The sequence below is a fragment of the Erithacus rubecula genome, assembly GCF_903797595.1.
Source record: "Erithacus rubecula genome assembly, chromosome: 2".
NCBI classification, from domain to species: domain Eukaryota; kingdom Metazoa; phylum Chordata; class Aves; order Passeriformes; family Muscicapidae; genus Erithacus; species Erithacus rubecula.
The window spans coordinates 5952380-5972476 of record NC_136685.1 but is presented as its reverse complement, the minus strand read 5'-3'; the positions used below and the strand labels follow the sequence as shown (position 1 = coordinate 5972476).

The window sequence follows — 20097 nt, the reverse complement described above, 5'->3', positions numbered from 1 at the left end:
ATTAACTCTGTCGCTGATTGATGGGCTGGAGTTTTGGGATGGATCCCACCAGCTAGAGGCTTCCTGCAAAGTTGAAACAAGGTAAAAGGTGAAAGAAGTTTCAGTCCTCCCAATTAAAAGAACAAATAATTTTGGCACAGAGTATCTCAGGACTATTTCCTTGGCACACAAGCACCCATCTGCTTTCCCTCCCATCTGGAGCAATTCCGCTCACCAGGACTAACCTGCTGTGAGTAAATAAGGTACAAAGTTTGCAGGTAGCTCATGAAAGAAGTTTTTGTGGATTACAGTATATCTGCATGCTCCCCTGGGCATTGTACCAGAGGCAAGATTTCTTAAAAAGAGTGTAACAAACTCCCTAGGACACTATTTACTCCTGGCTCAGGTCACAGGGGAAAGGAAATGCTCCTTCTTGTAAACCACAGATCTCTGGGGTTACCTCTCCCCCTTTTTCAAAGAGTTCCTTGGGGGTAAAGGGACATGCTCTTGCAAGTACCAGCACTAAGATTCTGAAGTCATAATTTGTTTCTTACTGTACATTTACCAGAAAAAGATCCCATAAAGTCAATATCTGTTCTGAAATCTGAAGTAGAGACCTAGATTAATTTTATTTGATTGTCTTCTTTCTTCAATAAAAGTGCAGGTGGAACAGTTGGATTTGGTCCTGTGGCTGTAGATGTTACAGTATTGCTTTGTACAGGGTTGTGACGCCTGAGATGAGTGTGTGAAAATGAAAGGGTGTCCTTGCTACTGCTGGAAAGTCCTGAGTGCAAGAGTGCTCAGAAAAATGAGTTATTCTGGATCAAATGTCCCCAAACAAATTTTATCTTCTAGGTGTTGCAATCCCACTATTGCAGAATTGAAGTGTATCCTTTACATTTTGTTTATTTCCTTAGAATTAAAATTAAGGTAATTTAGAGGAGAACACTGATAAACTAGACCAACAGTGTTATAAACCAGCTTATACAGAAATAGTCACCCTACTCTCTCAATCCAGGTTAATTTTCTTCTCCTAGACAAACTCTGATCTTATCAAAACTAGGATGTGGTCATTTGCAACGTGTTTTTTCTTTTTCATTAAAGATTGCCTACAGCTCCTCCTTTTTCTAAAGATAAAGCAAAGGAAAAGATAATGTGGTCTGGATTAGCTACTTATTGGATTTCCAGATAACTCACATAGATTTTCTGAAAACATAGAAGTCTAACTCTGAGCACTGTCCAAACACCATCCCAGCACCTTCAATCCCCCAAGGAGTTGTGTTTCATCTTCCAGATGAGGGAATAAATGCCCTTAAGTAACTCAGTTTAAAGCTGGACAGAGCAGGGAGCTTTCTGCCCTCTTCCCAGAGAAAGAAGGTAAAGCCTCCAAAGCCTGTGACTGCACTTCAGAGAAAAGCCAGCAATTTACAACCCCATTTCTGTGCTAGGGAGAGTTCCTGCTTTTACTGAGGAAAGAGAAACACACACTGCCACAGTTTTCCTTCTTCTTACATGGTCAGGATCTATTATGGAGCTGTGGCCAGCCTGAACCTGTATGTCTGCAGTTCTTCACCTTCTCTGGTCCCTTTGGCTCCAGCTGCTGGGATTAAGTTACCGTTTTGTATAAATTAATTCACTTTTTTATCTCTGTCATGTCTGTTGTCCCATCTACCGAGATGTGGGCAGCATCTTGTGATCTCCTTCAAACCATGAGCAAAATCTTGATTTAATCCTGGCTCTCAGGCTGTTTACTGACCTTCCTTTCTTTGCACCTCTGAACGGAGGCTGTGGAAACTCAGGCCTGTATTTCTTCTTTGTGTTTAACCAGAAACATCTCAGATGCTGCATCCGCTTTGGTAAATGAGTTTCTGGATGTTCAGAGAAGGGAAACAACCCCCATGGCTGTATCGTGAGGTTTTGTATTTCTTCATACATGAGTTGTGACATTAAGGAAAAGTTGTGTCTAAACCTCATGGGACTGCAAACAAGAGGGCAAATCTGCCAGGTCTGTTCAGTGTGGGCCAGTGGTCATTGCATTCACTGGTCCATGCCCTTGGGATTCTTCTCAGCTAAACTTTCCTGCACCATTAGGACCCACCAGGATCTTCTAGGTTGACTCATTTTCCCAAAGATCCTGTTGCCTGGTTAATACCGGTAGGTTTTGCTGTTTTATTCTTTTAATAATGGCCTCAAATTGAACAAAATTCTTCTAAAAACAATATGGGGATTTACAAACCATAAAGGTGCCTTATATGTGTTTTGTTCACAGCTGACATGAGTCAAGTGTCAAACTGTGCTGGTCTGGGGCCACAGTGGACAGTGTTGAGCTGTTCCACTCCTGCTCCATCTGGGAGCTGCAAAAACATCTTGGGGTTTTTTATTTCCCTCAAGCCTTGTGAGAAGTTTTCCCTTTGTCTGTCTTCTCATCTCCTGATGGAGGCCAAATCAGTTCAAACCTCTCAGGTGAGGCTGGCTGAAGGCTGGAAGGGGGTGAGTTCTTGGCAGGTTTCCCACAGGAGCTTTGTGGGAACCACTCAAGCAGGTTCCAGCAAACTGGTTTTGAAGCAGCTGTTATCAGGTGCAAAATCTGATGGAACTGCTTAGCTTTTCCTGAGGAAATCTGGATGTGAAGGGTAATTGTTTAACCATTATTTGCTGTAATGTTGGCAGAACTTACAGCCTAAATACTCATACTTTCACTATCCCTCCATAAGGCAGGAACTTGGTCTCTCCACTCAACAGAGAAGCAGCAGAGGCAGCACTCACATTCAGAGCACAGGCTGCAGAGTGGTTTCAAATGTCTGAGATGGGTTTAAAATCCACTCTGGCTGCTCAGAGATCATTGCAGGCAAGTGCAGGGGAACCAGGCTGAAGGAAAATGCCAGATACCATTGCTGTGGGGACACTGTAGCCTGCTCACTGCAGCCTGCAGCCCAGCCAGGGAGTGACTTGCCCAAGGTCATGCAGATAGACAGTGGCAGAGCAGGAAAACAGAGCTGCATATATGAAGTCTTGATGAAGACTTTTGAAATACTTGCTGGAGATACATTGCTTTCCTCAGTTCAGGACATAAAAACCATGTCCCTGTGCTTGGAGTCTGAACTGTGCCCTAACTTGCACGGGCTGGGCAAATCTACACTGTGCACTCACCATCAGTTGTCAAACTGTTAAATCTCAAGTTTTGCAAATATCAGCATTGTTTTTGTCAGCTGAGACTTCCAGAAAAGTGACTGGGCACGACCTGGGAGACAGCAAGGGAAAGAGTCCACTCTGGGTTGGTAAATCTGCTCCATCCCTCAGTAATGGTGTGTGGTGTTCCCAGAAGGGAGCACATTGTTCCTTTTTGTTTCTTTGTTTCTTTTCATGTTAATTTGCTAGTTTGTCTGAGAAAACTTGCCTGTCTGAGATCAAAATAAATATGACAACTGCTGGTTTAAAGGAACCTTTGTCAGCAAGTTGGTTCCTGTAATACTGCCTTCAATTAATTAAATATCAGTCATTTATGAACACTAGGCAAGATAGCAGCCAATAAACCAGAAATCTCTATTACCCCATTTGTGATAAACACATCAGCTGGATATTGAATCTGCTCTTGTTTAAACTGAAGTGTTACTTGCATTCACTTAACATCTTGAAACCTCTAATTGCAGTTTTGCTACTGGCCAGATTCACAATTTGTCTCACATTTACAGCTGTACTTTAAAATGATTATTGCTCCATTTGCATTTGTGGAGTCTTTCTGACTGCTCTAAGTGTAATCCCTCCTTAGATGTCCCTGAGGGGGACACCTCTATGGGACAGAGAAGTTATGAAACCAGAACCCACCTACATCAGGGTAGGCATCTATGCACCAGTAATATCCACAAACTGATTATCCCTTCAGCAAAATCAGTTAGAGTGTAAGATTGCCTTAACTCCAGTGAGCACATTCTTCCTTAGGGGCAGAGTGGCTCTGCATCCACCTGTCCCAGCCCAAGCCTGTGGCTCAGGATTTTGTGAAGGGCTCTGTGGCTGGAAAAAGCTACCAAGTCAAAGCAAAGTCATAAAACATGTGCAGGAGAAGATCAGAGAGGGAGGCTGGAAGCTGCAGATAGTTTTCATCTCAGCCTTGCAGATAAAGACAGGATGGGGCAGGCTGAGCTCAGAATAGCTGCTCAGTAGCATGAAAGCAAGTGGAAAATGTTTGAAGCCTAGGAGCATCTTCTGGCTCACAGATTGGGAAGATAATTTGGGGGAAAAAAAGCCACTTTTACTCTTCCAGCTGTGTTTCCATACTGTTCAGCAGCACTGGCAGGGCTCCTGACCCTCCTCACCTGGATGGGCTGGTGGAGCTGTGCCTTTGCTGGGAGATGTCTCTGCACATATCAGCTTCTGAGGATGTGAGCAGGCAGCCTGTCTGCTCAGTTTGGGCAAGAAATTAAGTGCTTCCTTGCATTTTTAGGAGAATTCTTCACTCCTTCCTTTGCTTAGTACACTAGGAGAGTTCTCTTCCTTGGCTCTGATAAACCAAGCACTAAGAAAACCCTCTTCTGTAAAAGAAAGGCCAGACTATGAGCCCTGACTGCACCAGGACATGAATCTGGGTTAACATGTACCAGGACAAGCTATTCCAATGTAAACAAACAGCAGAAAGGCAGCAGAGTCCCAGAAAAGCAAGAATGAGTGCTTGGATGTTCTTTCTGAACTGTTGTTCTTCAGTTCAGAACTTAACATTCCTTGTCAACCTCTGAGGGACATTCCACCTTCAGCTGACCAGGGGTGGAGAGAACAAGTTCCTTGGCTGTGGGGCTCATTCCTTCCCATCAGCAGCTCACAGCTCTGGCCAGATAGAAAACTATAAAGGAAATATTCTCCATTGACCTTTTGGATGACCTTGGTTGTCTGATTTCCCTCCCAAATTCTACTCTTTGGTTTTGTCAGCACTTGCAGGGGGACATGGCCTTTTGTGCAGTGCCAGGCCTTGATGTGAATATTAATAAAGAAGCAATTGGAAGGTTGTTTAGGAGAAGAGCAAGATGCAATTACAAACCCCTTCTGCTAGTAATAATGGCTCATCCCTGTGGATCTGGGATGTATGTCATCTGCTTGCCAAGGGGACAAAGCCCAGCAGAACTTTGCCACTTTCCTAATAAAATATTGGTTAAAATATTTGGTTAATGTTTACCAGTGTTTCTACACTGACAAATAACAGTTATCCCTATGTTTTCACCAAAAGGTCTTTATAGCCTTAAATTATTTAGCATCCTTTATGAATATGTGCGTATACATTAGCATGCATATCTTAGTTGGCAAACAGTGATGTAGGTAGGGCTGGGGTAGGCATTTGGAAAACAGTAATCTAAGAGCAAAACCCATATTAAACCTCTTCAGCCACTGAGATGAGTCCTCTATGCAGTGGTTATTACAGAAGTCACACCCAAAAAAAATCACTGAATGGTATTCCAAGAGAAGTGAATTGATTTGGGGAAACCATGATCTCACATTTATATTGAAAACTTTTAATTTCTGTAGGCCCCACATCCACTGCCCCTTCATACTGCAAACAGTGAGATGGGGCTGGGACTTGAGCTGTTAAAAATTCTTCAACAATGTAGGAAAGCAGATAGTGTGTGTGACAGAAAGGAGATGACAATGAGAGGCAGAAAGAGCAAGCTATGAAGTGTTCTGCATCTCTTTTCCTCACTGTATTTCTCCTGTTCTCTGTTTTCCTACCTACCAAGGGGAAAGGTGCCCATGTGGGGAATAGGCAGCAAAGGAAATTCTTGGAAGTGAGGCTGTGAAACAACCCACAAAGGGAGAGAGCAGTGGCTGAGCTCCTGAGCAGTGCAGGGGGGATCACATGCATGGCTCATGTCACTGCCCCAGCCCTGCCCTCCCTGGGGGTGAATTGGCCTCAGTTTTACACTGGCCAGGCCACCTGAGGGCAGGAGCTTAAGGTGAAGTGCTGGAGATCTCTGATGACACTATCCAGGGTAAACTGGGGGCAGCAGAAAGATTTCCATCTAAAAAGATTTACTGGGGAATCAGCTCAAGGACAAACTGGTAATCTTTTTTTTTTTTTTTTTTTTTTGGTGGCAGCTGTGGTATGAAATTTTGCTGAAGTTTTTTTCTTCTCCTTAGCACCACTCCTACATTGTTAGGCAATTCCTCCACAGCAGCATTCCTGCATGCCCAGCAGCAGCTCTGCAACACACCAGACAGCCTTCACAGCTGTGAGCTGGCCAGATCAGCTCTTCGCCCCAGTTTTATATTTTGCCACAAAACACACCCTCCTCCAGTCCACTCTTGCCATCAAACTGGCATCACACCAGGGAACTGCTGGGTGATCATGGGTTGTGAGACTGCCATGTCACTAGCTGGCTAATTTGCAGAAAGTTTTGATCTGATAATGACTATAGCTAAAAATCTGTTTGCACTACATGTGTGTAGTCTTTCCTGACTATGCATGATGACAAATATTTTGGTGTCTTGCAGAACAATTCTTCTTTACAAATTACACAAGCCCTGAAGCCTGCTTGTCTGTGCTGAGGGCACCTGAGAAGGTAAAGGGCAGTCCTGCCTTCCTGCCCCACACCTTTGAAGGCAGCAAACACCACTGAGACTCCCACGCCATGCAGTGTAAGCAAGGGGGATTAAAGATCCACAGTTATTTCTTTGTGCTAATGGAGACCTGGGAGCCCCATTAAACCCTTGCACAGGGAAACCCAAACACCTGCATGTATCCTCTCACAGCATGTGAGGACAAACATCACCTACAGGGCACCTCTGGGGCACCCAGCCCTCCTGCCCAAGTCTGAAACAAGACTGAGAAGCTGCCCTTGTGTAAGACAGGGTCTTGTTTCTCTTACACTTTGTGTGCTTGTTTCCACCAGGGTTACACAAGTGTTGTCAGACTGATGGGCAGGTGTTATTTTTACCACAGGCATAGTGCATTTTTGCACAACATAAACAGCTTCCTAAAGGGAGCTACGATTCAGCAGTGGCCATGCAGGGTTTTGCTGCTTCTGTTCTAAATGCTGAATTATCTGGACTAAATCATGCATGGCCTGGCTGGCCCAAAAACCTTTTTCTATCTGAAGTTACAGCACTCTTGAAACTAAAAGCATTTCTGAAACAATGTCCACCCTGCCCATAATTTCATTTTGGAGGATGGAAGAATAAGGGCAGGTTCCCACAGTTCCATTTTGACATGCCCTTAATAAAATGTTCCCATTTTTTGTATTAAAATGGTTCATTCTAGGTAATCTTTTAAAATTATTCCACAAATACTTTTCTCTCACATTATACTTTAGCTTAGAGAGCAAAGGAGGGGAAAACACCAAGGTCACTTTAAGAGAAGTTTTTTATCCCATGTTCAAACTTTAGGAAAGGAAAATTGCAGTAAAATAAAGTCACCCAGCTGGTTGAGGACACAGCCCAGAGTCCTGCACACAAATTTACCCACCAGGAGGGTGCTCTGGCTCCTGTTAATGCCATTTTACACTGAACACCAAAGCACTGTATCCATGGGACAAGTGATCCTGGCTTCCTGTTTTCAAATCTGATTTAGTTTGTAAAAAATTGTGTGGTTCATTAAGAAGAAAGATGTTGTTAGCAGTATTTCATTATGCAATTCCATCTCTTTGACAGAATCTGTGACTTAAATATAAATCACCTTTTTCCTAACCATTCTCCAGGATGATTTCTTAGTGCAGATTGTAATACATTAACAAATTCATTAACAAATTCAGTGCTGAGTAGATGCAACATAGAAATACTCATGTGCATTTATCCCCTAAAATTCACAGTTCAGTTTGTTCATGTTCTTCACTCTTTGAGTGAGGTTTTATTCACAAATAAGCACAAAACACCCCCCAAAACAGATTTTACCATGTAGACTCACATCCAGATGACAAACCCACTTCTCCTCAGGAGTGGCTGGAATATGTGGCAATAAATTTTCTAACAGTGGTGTTTCTTAGTTAACTAACTTTATTTTTTCTGTCCAGAACTGATTTCCCAACTGCTTGTAGAAAACACTGGTCACCCAGTTGGTGCACAGCAGATCTGTCATTGTAAATAGCATAGAAATTTGGGACACCAGCAGAGAAATGTGAACATTTCTGAAGATTTACAAATGTCTCTCTACTCTTTTCTTTCCCCAGGCTTCAAGATTAGCACAAGCATTAGGCTTTAGGTATATACCCTAAAATAAATTTTACAAGCCTGACAAGCTTAAGAGCTCCCCTGCTCTCATAAAGCATTTCATTTTCGGTTTTGGGAATTTAACTTTAAAGAAAAGAGTGGCTTTTTTGTTGTTTTTTTTTTAAACTCCTGAAAGAATAAAGCTCCTATCCTTACAACTTTTACCATCTTCTTGCCTCAATTATCAGATTTTGGAAGAGGGAGAAAGAGGACATCCGTGAAGGGAAATTTGTTTTATATAAATGCCAAATGCTGTAATTGCATATGATCCATGGTCTTTTCATCACAACATTCACCTCAAAAGGCAAGTTAAAACAGATCATTTGTCACTACTTAACAGATCTGAGCCAAGCTCTTTTAGGAACTATTCTGATACTTTTGTTATGGAAAACCCAATTACATTTTAAAGTAGTAAAAATAAAAAAGAAAAATAAGGCAGAATGGGATGTTTTTTCATTTCCTTTAGAGCAGCTAAAAAAAAGATAACCAGGATAGGGAATAGCCCAGGATGAAGCTCAAAATACTCAGATTCACACCTAAACCACTTGAATTGGCTTTTCCCACAGCCTCTTCAATGAGGATACTGTGGACACAAAGGACAACATTGCAGATGGTTTTTGGTAAAGGAGCAGTTTGGGGTGTGGGATGGTGGTTTTGGTGCAGGGTATCCATTCAAGAATTCATATTCTGCAGAGACTTCTCCTTTACATTGATTTTTCCCATCATAAAGGGCGGTGGTGCTGCTGGAGAAATGCAAAGAGCTGTTGGAGTTTTATGAGCCTCTTCCATGTAACATCAAGAGGTGAAACACATTAAAGGTTTATAAGGTCAGTGTAACCCATTCCATGGCCTGTGCAGGATTATGAGGAAACCCTAATAGAGGAATTAATTCAGATTGGCTTGGATGGGAAATCAGTCATGTGGGTTGGAAACTGGCTGAAAGATTGTAAACTAGGAATCATGATAAATGATAATGGAACAAGTTTATGGAAGGTATCTTGCAGGGCATCTGGAGGATTTGTGTTAGGTCTGGTCTCATCTAACATCTCTGTTAATTATCAGGAAATGGAATTGAATTGCACAGGAGTGAAGTTCACAGATAATATTAAGCAAGGAGGACATGTCAGCAGCAGCTGAGTCACAGAATTTACACAGGCAGATCCAGAGCAGTTAGAAACTGAGCAGAAATTAATACCATTTTCTGAAGAGCTTTGTTTGCATTCTGGTGCCAAAGGGAAATGTAGGGTCCTCCCTTGGAATTGATTCCTGCTAGCTGAGTTCTGCCAATCTCAAAGTGAAGGTGCAGCACTTAAATGACATGACCAAGGTCAAAGACAAAGTTGGAGTTTTGCTGCCCCCAGAGAAAGGGCACTTACTCTGACTCTGACTCTGCTTTGCAAGCACAGAAATTCCAGCACTCCATGTTCTCCTTCCTCCCTCACCTTCTTGAAGCTCAGCAGGACACACAGAGCTCCTGTGCAGAGTTTGAACAGTGCTGTGGAGGCTGCAGAGGACAGGATGTGTTAAATTGTCAGGGAACCTTGCTGGAATGTTGCTTCTCTTTGTTTCTTTTGTTATCTTTCTGGAGTGAAACAAGTCCTCTTCTGGAGTTTTGTGCTGACTGTGGATTTTTTGATGGGTGATTTGGTTTGGATTTGGATGATTTGTAAAAGTCCTTTTGCCATGTTGTGCATTGTTTGATTGCTCCCCAGCAGCTCAAATTTGAAAATCCTCATACCCCTAATGCCACAAATTGGCTCAATTTTGTCCCTGTTGAATTTTGTAATTTCTTAACTGCATTCTGGTTGTGCGAGAGAAAAATTGTGGTAGCAGACAGTCCTAAAACTTAGTTAAATGGGATGGTTATGAAAAATTCAGCCAGATCATATCCTACTATTTCTAGTCCAACTTGAGTTCAATTGCAGATTGATTGTCTAAGAAATGGCTGGTGATGGTTGTGAAAAGAATTGTGGAGTCAGGCCATTTCTTCTCCTCTTTTTGCCCACAACATCAGGACCTTTGCTGCAGTGGATGGGTCCTGGTCTGGTCTTCAGAATGAGGCTGTGACCCTGAATGAGTGTCTGTGTGGAGAAATTTGTGGGTGCTCATGCAGAGAGTCACAATAGCAACACTTCTGTTTCCTCTTAGTCTTTTTCTATTCAACATCTAATATGAAGTGAGTCCAATGTGCAACCAGAGAATAGGAGTGAACCTCCAGGAGTGATTAATTTCATTTTTTTCTAAACATCTACATTAGGACAGGAGAAATTCACCATTCAGAGACATCGTGGACCAGATAAATAATATTCATATTATGCATTAACCTTTCAGATGGTTAAAATTAGGTGAGATTAATGCCACTATACTTTTATTTCAAATCACCCAAAAAAATACCATGAAATTTCTGTTAGTATGAGGATATGCTAAATCTAGAGATCTTTACAGAAAAGGCTCATGTCATGTAAAGCTTTTCCAAAAATCCTAGGGAATAATCTGTGTTTTCACTGGCATCAGAAAAAACCTCCCAGAGTAATTTCACAGGGAAAATCTAGGCTCCTTCTCAAGTCCATTGAAACTTTTTCTCACTCCAAATCTCTGACAGGGCTTTGAAAAACTCTTTTTGGAAATTATTATTAGACAGTTGCAAAAGAACTAAAATACATTAATCTGAATAAGGAATTAGCTCCCACTGAAGGAACTGGAATTAAATGCCATCCTAGTCCAAAATAGATTGCCAGATATTGGCAGTTTATTGCATCAGGGAGACAGAGATTTTGCAGAGTGCTCAGAAGACAAATGCTGAAATTCCATCATCTAGAAGTGCTTTACCATCTGATTACTCTTTGGCTTCCTCTATCAGAATTTTTCCCTAAATATTTGCTTGAAATCCAAAGGTGGCTAGATAACACAAGGTCCCACCATCTGCAGCAGTTTTTGTTTTAGAATTAAAAGTCCAATCTTCCCTGTTCTGCTAGAACCAAAGCCTTTCCAAATAGACTATACTAATATAAAATTGAAAAATCACTTTGCACAGCAGGTGATTTTGAAAAACCTTTTTTAACACCTATTGCATTACAGTAATTGTAAAATGCACATTTGGAGAGAAAAGCTTTAATGTATTGCAAGGAGACATCTGAAATAAGTTGAAAAGATGGTTGTTAGTATTAATATTATTTACAGAGAATTTTTGCATTTCTCCAGAAGTGCCTATGCACGGTAATTAAATATTCATCTTACTTTGTATCTTCTTGAGCTCATTCTTAACAGCAGCACTACATTAATGTACACATCTAGGAACACATATAACCTAACTTTAAGCATTTTATGAAGGTACATAAACTAAGCTTTAGGGCATTGTAGGCTTTAGGAGGACTAAAATCCCTAAGAATGAGATTCAGTCCATTTAAGATAAAAATTGCCCTCCAGAGGTGCCCTGTTTTCTTATTTTCCTGTAGCAAGCAGTGAAGTAGTCCTGACATTTTCAGAGTAGTTCTGTCATTTCTAACCTCATGCCTTGGTTAGGCAGACTCAGGACCTCAGAGCCTCAATTGTGGCTTCTCATATTCTGAGCTTTGTTCTGGACCAAGAGACACATCAGACAAATCAGAAACTCTCCCTGAAGATAACAGGGACAGTGCACCCAGAGTAAGGACAAATACTCAGCTATGAGTTATAGCCAACTTTAGGATGGAGCTGTTTAGGTGTGGCACAACTGAAATTCCCACCAGACTGGGGGGTCTGAGCAGAGAAAATTAAAGAAATCTTCTGCCAGATGGCAGCAAAGAGGAGATCAAGGGATTGAATCTTTGTTTTCCCTTTTTTTTTTTTTTTTGTTTGGTTGGTTGGTTGGTTGGTTGGTTGATTGGGGTTTTTTGGCTTTTTTCGGTTGGTTGGTTTTTGTTTTTGTATTAAAAAGTTTGCATTAAACTGGATTATTTCTCCAATATATTTCGCCACATACCACATGAGCAGCTGCTCCCAAGCTTGGCAGGGAGGAGATGCCAGCTTAGGACAGAGAGGAAAGGGAGCTCTCCTTTGGCAGAATCACCAGTTCACACTGAGAAATTCAGTGATTAAGGAAGTCCAGCACCAGAATGGGAAGATTTGTGGAGCATGGGCAGCTTCTCCAGTTATGTGTGTGCACAGCACCTTGCACAGCAGGGTCCTGGGCCCTGCCAGAACCTGACTGGTGACCAGTGATTATGGGCTGAACCAAGACCTCAGCATCTGCTGGGCTTGGTTTGTGTCGCCCAGTCCTCCACAGCACAGAGGCTGCACTGAGATAATTTCCAGGCATGCAGACCTTGTTCAGGGGCACCCCTGCAATCTCTAGGTGAAGGGTTTGAGATGATGTAAAGTTTCCTACTTGTCTCATGCTATTGTGTAATACCTGTGCAATGTGCCCTGTGCTGAGACAGTGCAAGACACCTTCTCTCACAGAGTGACTGAGAAAATACAGAAATCCAACCCTCATAGTGTCAGTGAACTTCCAGTGTAAGAGCTCTGCAGTGATGAGAGGCAGTGGGAAGCCCAAAGTGGAGAATCATAGAATCATTCAGATTGGAAAGAACATCAAGTCCAACAATTAACCCAACACTGCCAAGTCCACCACTCAACCATGTCCCCAGACACCACACCTGCATGTTTTTCAACAATTCCACAGGATGACATGGTCTTTACTTTTTTTAACTGGGATAAGAATTTAAAAAGACCTGTTAGAGGATCACACATGACAACACCTTCATCTCTATGGGCTGTAAGAACACAAGATTTTGCCATGAAGGGAACACATTACAAGGTGATCTTGAGACAGAATTTACAAATATAAAAGCTAGCTGCTGATGTTCACATGTGGGTGTCACAAATCTCTGTGAATATACTGAATTCAAAAGTACCCTGGGTGGGAGGCAGCAGAACACCAGCTTTAGTTAGATTTTAATGCACAAACACAGGCCTACTTAAATGCCTCATTCCCACTTCCCCTTCCCAGATCCTCTTCCAGCACCATGAAAAAAGAGAAAAAGGAATAAAAAAGGAAAACATCTGAAACTAGACATTTTTTTGGCTCTCTCCAGCTAACAAATGGCCAAACTCATTAAAAACCAGTGTGTGCTGGAGACAAGGGAGGGATGCTTCACGGTAGAGAAATTGCTTCACAATGCCAAATTTGAGAATAATAAAAAAAGAGGGGAAACTGATTAATTATCTCTTAGAAAAGAGGAATTTTCAACTAGAAGTGTTAAGTGTCCTCAACTGTATCTGCTTTGTGCAGTGCCTTGTTATATCTTACTGAGCATTGTGAGAGCAGAAGTCCCTGCTAGGACTTGGATAAGAGCACAGCAGCATCTTGTATTCAAAGGCTGAGTTTAGCTAATCCAGCTACCTGTAAATTAACCTCAAAACCATTCTAGCCTCAAAATCTTGCCACATCACACTTGGCTCTTCTGATTCTCACTTACTTCTTTCCTTCCTGCCTTTGATAGAACATTTTTGCAGTGTTTCAGTACTTTGGCTGCTGGTCCCTGGAGGAAACAAGATGAGGAGAGACAGATAAAATTAAAGAGATGTTTGCCAACATAAAACATAATTTAAAAAGAAAAAGGCACCCTTTTCTGTGTCATTATTGAAACTTCAGATTGTAAGAGCTTAAATGATTCCTGTGGATCTGCTTTACTGCTCACTTTTTATTCTCTGCTGTTTGTTTTTAAACATTTCCTTTAAATGAAGTAATAAAACCAGGCAAATCCAATCCCTTTCACTTTCTGGCAGGTTTCCTTCCTATTTCTTCTGTGTATTGGACTTCAAGTGGTGTAGGGAAAGCAATTAGAAGAGGCACAGAGTGGGATTCTCACAAAGCAAGAGGGCCCACAAATATGTCAGTAAAAACCTGTGTCTTTTTAGAATCTCCTCTTAGGGACAGTCACTGGATCCCATTCTCATCCACCCAAAACCTCCTTAGCTTGGGTTTATGGAGTATGGGATGAAGTTTTTCAAGCAGTTTTATGTCTTTTGCTGATAGGGAAAGAAGACAAGAAAGAAACATTTCTATATTTTTGGTGTGTTCTGGTGATTTTTTAATTTAGTAATTAGGATCTTGTTTAACTTATATCTCCATATAAGACTTCAAGAAATCTTGGTATTAAATATTCTCAAGACATAGAAAGAATTTTGGTTGAATTTTGTCCTGTTTAATCCATTTAGAGAAATCTGTGACCCTCTTGAGATAACAAAACTGTTGGATTTCAGTGGGGTACAAAGATAGCTTTAATTCATTAATTCACTTACTTTTCATTGTTAATATAAGTCAAATCACTGCCTTTAGGAGAAGGTTTATCTATTTAAAAATTTGAACAGTTCATTCTCCCTCCTTTTACCAAGCAGCTCATTTCATTTCTGTTTTTGTTGAAGAGCTGGAAAATCAACAATGTCTGAGACTCCCAAAGGTTTCTTCCATCTGTGTCGTGGAAGACACTGTCCTGGTTCATCATAGTTTAGAAATGGACAGAAACTGAAAATTTGGCTAGATGGATCACTGGTCTGCACTGAAAAAAAACCCACTTTTTTAATGCTTGTTGCAATTTTCTTCCTTTCCTTTGAACACTTTTAATATTGCACTTAAGATGTGGAGGAAATCAGAATTAATACTGAGTATTCATTGGTTAAAAGTACTCATGATATAGATTCATAGAGACTGCCAAACATGAGAGATGGCAAATGGATCAAACACATCCCTGCATATGTCAGTGATAGTGTTTAACCGTATATATCCAAATATTGGTGTTTCATGCAATTCCCTTGAGGTATTGCTGTCAGTGATTTATTCCTGTGTTTCTACTTGACACAAACAAAATACTTTGGGATGAAGAGTAGCTGTGGGCAAGACCACAGAGACCAGCACCTTTTTTCTTTTTTCAATTGTACCTGGGAAGTTTTCATGACTTAGCATCTGACAGAGGCTCAAATGTTTTCCCAGTTTGCATAGGTGGAGAGCCACAGCTCTGCCATGGAATGCAGGAGCTTGGGTTTCCCCCACCTGGCACGTCCTTGCAAAATTCTGATCTGCACTGGCTGCTTTTATCATCCCTTATCCTGGAGGATTTAGGGAACAGATGCAGCCATACCTTTTGATCCATGATTCCTCCCGTGGCAGGACAGGCTGTGAAAAGCAGAGGCTGGTCCCAAGGTGCTGCCTCGAGGGCTGGTGACCCTGGGCAGGCAGAGCACAGACTCCCAGGACAATGAATGATGAGGGGGGAGCAGGGGCTCTGAAAACAAGAGGACAGTCATGTTTTAAACCTGACCTGGTAGATTTACACACACAGGGTAACCTACAACTTCAGAGGTCCTGCTGACGTGGATCTCCTGCAGAAGGTGAATTTGTGTCACCTACAACAAGCTGTGCTGGGCCGCCTACCTTCCTCTTGAGCAATCCCCAGGCTGCTGGGCATCCAAAGAAAGCTGTGTCCTGTCTCATGGGACTGGGCTGCAGACACAGCTCACCTGCCTGAACAGCCCTTGCCAAAGCTGCTTCACTGCTGTGCCTGTGTCCAGCTCCTGGAGAGAGACAGGCAGAGGGACCAGCTGTGCCCAAAAATCATCCCCCAGTGCTTGCAGTTCTCTTTGTGCTGTCTGTGACCCACCCCCACCTTCCAGCACCCTTCCCACCTAGGGAGATGAGTGATCACAGCCCATGTGGGTATTGCTCATCAGCTTCAAGGACACCAGTGTGTCCTTGGGTGCACAGGTGCTGCTCGGGACAGCTGGGACAAACTGCTGGGCAGGTAATTTATCCCTCTGTTCCAAAAGGGACTGTGATGGCAATTGAGATGGACTGAATGGGAATCTGACCTTGTAAATGAAGGGATCAGTTGAGCAACAAACAGCTTGAAGAAGGAGGGCTGCAAAGGATGTAAAGATGAAATATTTAGGAGGGAAGTGAAGCTGGTGTAGGAGGGAGAGGGCTTATCTTGTATTTTCTTCCCAGAGGGGTGTGCAAAGGAAACAGAAGGTGAAGTTAGATCATTTTTTCCTTCCCTTCTGTCTTTCCCTTGCCTTGACAGAGATGCCCATTGAGGGTGGTGGGACACAGGGACAGCTTGGCCAAAGGTGGATGCCCCATCCCTGGAAATATTCATGTCTGGGTTGGATGTGGCTGAGCAGCCTGACCTAGCTGAATATGTTCCTACTCACTGAGGGTTGGGCCAGGTGACCTTCAAATGTCCCTTCCAACCCTGACCACACTATGATTGCTAGAAAACCTGGCAGGATCACCCTGAAGGAGCAAAGTGAGGAGCACCACCCAGAAACAGCCTGTGCACTGCCAGAAGCTCCTCCAAGAGAAGAGCTCTCTAAAAGCAGCCCCACTCTGTTACTGCACCCTTATGAATTCTTCCATAATTTGATTTACTTCTAGGGACATTTCTCTTATTCTCTGTTATTAATACTACAATATATAAGTCTCTTGAAACACTTTTCATCTGTTCTTGTTTCTTTTATCAAAAACTAGAAACCCAAAGCTGTTAAGGGTAGGGCACAGCCCCAGAGTCATCAGAAAGAGGTGCCAGGTGGTTCTGGTTCCCCTTTGGGTGTTCTGTATACTTTTGTCTTTCACTAAAATCACCCTAGGAGTCCATGATTTCCCTGGGAAGGGGCTGAGGGGCTGTGGGTTTGTCCAGCAGGACACATCTGTGAAGGGGCTGGTGTGAGCAGGAATGACAAGGAAGGTCAGGCAGTTTTTAACATGATAAAATCTGGGGTCAATTCTTAAGTAATCTCATGCCTCTGCTTAAAGTGGAGAGAGATAGACAACTGCAGAGAACAAATCTGCTTTTGACCTGTACCTCAGGATGGAACAGATCATCCTTTGGATGTGCCTGACTCTTCACTGTGACCATAAACCAAGTTTTCTTGGCCAGCTGGTGAGCTGAGCCTCATCATTGCTGGGTAGCCAGAAATAACTGAATTCTTTATTGCAGCAGAGAGTTAGACAATAATTTCCTGGTTAACTTCTCATGGCCACTTTCGCAGGATTGATTTTTGCTATGTGAGCAGCCCCCTTGGCCATTGCTCTGTCCCTGTTCCCAGCCAGCCAAGGTGCAGCTCTGCCTCAAATGTGCTGTGATCACCTGCTCTGGGTGCTCCCTCCATCCTCCATCCACACAGAGCAGCTGCTCAGCAAACAGTGCAAGAGCACCTACACAGCTGCAAGGGCAGGAAAACTGCTACATGAAAAATGTGTGGGAAAATGCTGACATGAATCAGCATTATGTGCCTTGCTCTGGAAAGGAATGCTGTGAGAATTTTTGGAAATGGGTGGCTGGTACAAGATCTCCATGCATAACTGTACTGGGGACAGGGACAGAAAAATCAGTTTGATTGATGAGAAAAAACCTTCCTCCAAAGTTTTACAGTGAGGTTGAAGGGAACATGAACAGCCCAATATGTTAAACTTTAAATGAAACAGGATATAAATTTTTTATTATTTTTTGCTTTGAAAACTGGCAGCTGGCTGAAAAGAAACTTGCTTCATCCTAACTTCCGTGGTTTTTGGCATAATACTTTCTGTGACCTACAGTAAAGTAGGAATGTCCTTATCAGAGGGAGAAACAACTGCATTGATTTCATTAGGATGTTTATCACACAAAGTATTTCAGCAGACATTCCTGGTTGCCCTCTGTTGAACAGTTTAAGCATTTAAGATAAAACAGCATGCAAGCAGGATGGCAAGCTTTATCCTAACATTTCTATAATGTAGCTTGATAATGATCTATCACTCCAGCTGATGAGAGGTAGCAGTTAAAGAAAAATAAAAATAAAGATAAATTTGCTGGCTAAGGTCCTGTAGGTGTACTTGAATGAGAGTGATCAGGCAGTAGGGAACAAGGGCTCCTTTCCTCCTTGCCAGGCATCTGAAAAGAGCTTTAAAACCCTTGCTCCCCTAACCTCTGCTGAGAGAAGTGCTAAGAAAGCAGGAGCCATGCCCTCCAAAATACCTCAAACTCTCTCTGTTCCCTGGGAGAGGAAAGCCAGTGGAGGCTGATGCCATTCAGAACAGAGATGTTCCCACACAGAAGTCCCAAGTGGGAACTGGGCCTGCAGCAGCTGCATTAAAAATATTAAGGAAACAAAACAAAACAAAAAAAAAAAAAAGCAAAACAAACAAAAAAAATACTAACAAATAAATTTAAAAAACCCCCACAACAAAAGAAACAAACCCAAAACCAAACAAAGAAACAAACAAACAAAAAACAGACAAAACCAAAATAACAACAAAAAGCCAAAACAGCAACAACAAAAAAAGGCCACAGGTAATTTTAGCAGTGAGGGAGTATTTCCAGTGTCCCTGTGGGTTGCATGCTGAGAGGATCTGTGCCTACTACTATTATCACTAACAAAAGATATTTAGCTCAGTAGGAGCAGCTGGTTTCCTTTAACCTGAGAGGCTCTCAGCCCTGGAGCAACTCAAACTTCCCAAGCCACTTACACATCTTCTTAGGAAATTAAGGTCCAAGCATCCTGTACAGATAAATTTCCAGCCTGAAACATGGTAGGAGTTTATTCTGCACCCATGCATTCACAAATGGTGAATTTACTGCTGAACCAACAAGGAGTTTGGATTTTCAGCCACAAGCAAGGTCAGGTCTGCATAGACACAGGTGGCAAAATCCATCATGCTGGGGGAAAAGGAAGGTGAAGCTGCTCATGCCTGTCAGCTTAGCTCTCATTCCCCTCCCTTTCAGAGTCTAAATATATCAAATAGCTTGGGGGCAACTAGGAAAAGAGAAGGAAGAACACAAAAAACAATTTAATAATGTCCACTGAAGCAAAGAATTTTGCTTGCCCCCTGTTTTAGATGAAATATCACATCCCCAGCAGAAAATCTATATTTCATTGCATCTTTAAAGATGCTTAGATCTGGAGAGAATTACCTGCTATAAGAATCTGGAAGAACAGACACTGTTAAGATTTCATCAGACATTAAAAAAAAAAAAATCAGACAAGAAGAGAGAGAGACACATAGGCACAGCCTGGGAATCTGAAACAAGATTCCAACCATGCAAGTGACCTTGCTAAAGTCAATTAGCATCTTATGTTTTCTGGAGATACATGGGTATAAAATCATGTCCAACAAATACTTATTATCATTACTTATTTGGGGCAGGGGTTCTTTTTCTGTATATAGTATCAGAGAGTAAAAGCAGATGTAGGCAAAAAGTGTAAGGGGTCTGTAGTCTGAAACATCAAATTATGTTATGAAATTAAAAATAGCAGTATGTAGGTATATACCAGGTAGGACACACTAATTATCAGCAGAAAGCACCTTTTTTCATTAAGAACTATGTGGAATCTTATTCAAAACCTGCTTGGCTCATTGTGGCCACATTTTGTTTCCCAGATGTTAGGCTTAGTTTAGGAGTTTATGTCCTGTTCTTTCACTGAGTTGGTCCTAGAGGACAACAGAGAACTTGGAGCAGTGAATAACTCCCCTGAAGATCCCATGAGACTCCAAGAATGGTTAGGTCCCTGTCTTGGGCTCTGGGAGGTGCTGAAAGTCTTGTTGGCAGCACTGGGTCTCCATTTTCCTACACATCAGTTGTTATCCATAAAATGGGATGAACAAATGACTATTTTCCCCCATATTTCTTCTGTTTTCCTCACTAAGATTGTAACCACTGCAGAGAGGCTGTGCCTGCTCCAACCCTGGACATATTCAGGGACAGGCTGGACAGGGTCTGCAGCAATCTGGACTAGTGGAAGGTGTCACTGCCCATGGCTGGGGGCTTGGAATGGGATGATCTTTAAGGTCCCTCCCAACCCAAGCTGTCCTGTGATTCTATTACTCTCCAAGAGCTGCATCAGATAAAAGCCCCACTTTCCCAAGTGCTGTGGAGCCATGCTCATATTTGCAGGCTATACCTGCAGCAAAGGCAGAAC

General features: G+C 42.2%; 1 protein-coding gene across 1 annotated transcript in view; it reads left to right on the top strand.

Annotated features, from left to right (window-relative positions):
* PTCHD4 (patched domain containing 4) overlaps positions 1-20097 on the top strand; it is a gene marked incomplete at its 5' end in the record, with an annotated part of 83121 nt that overhangs the window by 1150 nt on the left and 61874 nt on the right.